We start from the raw sequence: 3,793 nt of genomic DNA, 5'->3' as shown, positions 1-3,793 counted from the left end.
TGGCAGAAAGCCCAGAAATCATCTCTCTACTCTAGATATTTCACGGCAAGATGGAGAATCAGACAGAGAGAGGCGGTCACAGAGAGGATCATGGTAGGTCCAAGAGAAGGACTTGGGAACATGTGGTCCAAGGCCAAGGCCGCGTCTCCCACAGCTCCCTGTGTGGGCTGGGGCCAAGGACTTTTGGCCCGGCCTACCCTCTCAAGTGGACCCGAGAACCAAACCAAAACCCAATATTTGCAGTGGCTGCTGTGTCCCAAGCGGTCCCCGCATGAGCCCTGGCTCTGAACAGTGTGTGCGTCTCCCCGTCTCAACTTTCAGTGAGGCAGGTGCCATTATCATCTATCTCTCCTTGCAGAGGAGGCCATCGGTGAGGCTCAGAGAAAGACCAATCAAAAAGCACCCACCGGCATGGCAGAGCCAGGAGTCCATCCCAGGCAGTTTAGGGCTAGAGCCACAAGCCACCCCTGTTCTATGAGCCCCAGGCAGAGAGAAAAGGAGGCAAGGGAGTAGGAGAAGAGAGGAGAGAGGCTCCTTCCCTTGGATGTCTGGGGGAGACCCAGGCCGTGGTGGGACACTCAGCACATCCTGTGGGTTCTTCTGTTCGGACGGCCTGACCCTCTGTGGGGAGCTTCGTGGCTTGGGCTTGACAAGCCAGATGTGCCTTAGCCCTGAGCAAACCCGCTGTCCCCGGGGGCCTAGGGAAGGCAAACTGCTCCACAGACCGAGCTGAGTGCAGCAAGAACAGGACAGAAAACACCACCAGATGCAGCTGGCTGAGGCCCAGCGCCACCACGTCCTGACAGCGCAAATGTGGGCAAAGCTCTCCCTCCCCTGAGCCCCAGCTTCTGCATCTGCAAAATGGACACAGTGTCTAACCACCACTTTGTAATATTGTTGGGGAATTTAAATAAAATGAGACAGAGGATAAAATTGGTGCTCAGAGGTGTTAAGACAGGTGCCCGGGGCTGGCATAGCTGGTAAGCGGTGAAGCCAGAACACAGGCTTCACTGTCCTCTGTTTTAATCTTCGCTCTCTCACTTACAAGCCATGGGGCCAGTGATTTTACCTTCTTCTTTTGAGACAGAGTGTTGCTCTGTCACCCAGGCTGGAGTGCAGTGGCATGATCTTGGCTCACTGCAACCTCTGCCTCCCAGGTTCAAGCGATTCTCCTGCCTCAGCCTCCTGAGTAGCTTGGACTACAGGTGCACACTACCATGCCCAGTTAATTTTTGTATTTTTAGTAGAGACCGGGTTTCGCCATGTTGGTCAGGCTGGTCTAGAACTCCTGACCTCAGGTGATCCACCAGCCTCAGCCTCCCACAGTGCTGGGATTACAAGCATGAGCCAGCCTGATTTTACCTTCTAAGGCTCAGTTTTCTCATCTGTGAAATGTAGATAATGGTACTCTTTTGCGGGTTTTCGGTATTTGCAATCTTGTGTTTAAATTGTCTGCTACCCAGAAACATTCATGACCTGGTAGTTAAGATGACGGTGATGATAATAAACAGGCTGGATTGAGCAGAATTAACAGCGAGAAGAGAGTTGATTAAGGGAAGACCCTGTCCCCTCCAGGAGAAGGAATGGGCTGATTACCTACTGCTGCTCCCACCGCCCATCCCTCTTCTTCCTGCCACCCCTCACCACCAGCTCCAGGAAGCTCATGAGGGACACTTGTGGGGAGGGTGGCAGACTTCCTCTGTGAACACTGGCTGCTATTCTTCCCCACATAGAAGATTCGTCAGTCATCACAGGCATAAGAAGGATGACTGGTTCTGCTCTCCCATAGAGGTGGGGGCTGGAGAGAGGAGAACGGGCAGGGTGGAGTAGGTACGGGCAGATGGATGGCAGGTGGGGCTTGGCCCCTCTGGCTTGTTAGCGGGTGACCCCGCAGCAGTCCTGCTGTGAGTCCAGGCTCTTTCTCGATTTAATTAGCATTGCTGAGAATTAAACTACGCAGCCCTGAAGTGAGTTTGCTCCCCCAAGAGCATTCCAGAACTAATACTGATTAAATATGAAACAGTTCCTCCCTTCAGGGCCAAGTCTAGAAGGTACAAATCAGAAATGGGAGCTGTAATTACTAGCTCTGATTTTGCAGTATGCATTTTTAAACAATAGAATAGAATAGAATAGAAAAGATAGAATGAGTAGAATAGATAGAATCCAATCTTCCCATCCCACAAGAAAAAACAACTATTTATTCTGCTCTATTGAAAGGAGCATGAGCTTTTGTATTCTTTGCTCCTTCCCATTGTTATCATTCTGCTTTTTCAACTGAGTGACTTGCTGTGTACCTACTATGTGCCGGGCATATACAAATGCAAGGGTAAGAAATAAACAAGTCAGACTAGGTGCCCCCTCTTCTGGGGCTCACAGTCAAGAGAGGGACATGACTCTTCAAAAAAAAAAAGTCCCAACAGATGAGTCCAGCTCACCTGAGGATGGGCTGAGTATTCCATGCCCGAGAAGATGCTGAGAGGGCCTAACTCAACTATGGAATGGTTGAGTGTCTTCGGGGCTGAGATTTAAATTGAGACCTGAATGACTTTTGCACTTGTTCCATCTGCCTGGAATGCTCCTCCTCAGACATCCATAGGGCTCCCCACTTAACTCCTTCAAGTCTGCGAAAACGTCTGTGTTAACTGCAACTCCCAACATTCCTGGGCCCATTCCCTGCTTTTTTCTCCACTGCAGTCGTCCCTGTCTTACTATTACATTTACTCTAGATGTTTATGGCCCATCTCTGCCTATTAGAAGATAAGCTTTCTGAGGCTGGACATTGTTGTTTGTCTCTGTTGCAGACCCAGCACCTGGCACAGAGCAGGGACTCATTAAATGAGTCCCTCATTAAATTTCTCTTCAAAGCATCAGTATGTCAGTATGTTCAGTTCTTTGTCCTTCATTTTAAAGTTTAACTCCTTATAGTTTCAGTAAACAGCCTTCTCCAGCAGTGCTAATCAGTAGTTCACGTCTATTCCCCTGGTCACCTGCTCTGTTCTGACTCATCCCAATCACCTGCTCTGGTCACCTGCTTTGACCTAGTCACCCCTGGCTACCTGCTCTCACCTGCTCTAACCATATTTCCCACCAAGTTAACCACCTTGCCACTCCACTTCATACCCCTGCTCTCTTTAAAATAGCCAATCAGAAGTAGTCTATACTGTGCGGTCTGGCCCTAGCCAATAGGGGAACGACACAGCAGTGGAGATGACCTCCACCTCCCTCAGGGATAAGAAACGCTTCCCCTCCCCTGTTCAGGTGTGCACTCGCCATTGTTCCATCTGTGAGATGCACTCTTCTATAGAAGCAAATTGCGTTGCTGAGGAAATTTATATTCAATACCACTTCTTTTGCAGCACCAAAACTTTTACTTACAACATTAAATATATGCTGAATGACTGAATAACCTCATTAGTCAAGCTTTGCTTGGTTTTGTTTTTTAAGAGACAAGGTGTCACTTTGCAGCCCAGGCGGGAGTCACGCTATGAAGCACAGGTCTTATCCTTAGAGAAAGAGAGGCGATCCCAGGATCTTAAGGAGGTGTGTGGCCAAGCCTGGTTTAGAAAGATCTTGCTGCATGAACTGCAGGAGACAAGAGGTCCCTCAGGAGTGTGCTGAAGGAGGTGTGGACCAGAGTTGTGATGGGGGAGATGCCTGGAATGGAATGGAAGGAGGAATAAGGAAAAACGACGTTACCCTGGGAGTCTTAGTGCCCAGTGGGCCCAGTGGGTTTTGGAAACATGGGGCAGGGGATCCAGAGTGAAAGCCCATGTTGCTAACCACCCAGGAAGGG

The sequence above is a fragment of the Sapajus apella genome, unplaced genomic scaffold (assembly GCF_009761245.1).
Source record: "Sapajus apella isolate SASKATOON/1434 unplaced genomic scaffold, GSC_monkey_1.0 scaffold62, whole genome shotgun sequence".
Taxonomy (NCBI): domain Eukaryota; kingdom Metazoa; phylum Chordata; class Mammalia; order Primates; family Cebidae; genus Sapajus; species Sapajus apella.
The sequence above is the reverse complement of the archived record's forward strand: the minus strand, read 5'-3'. Positions refer to the sequence as shown.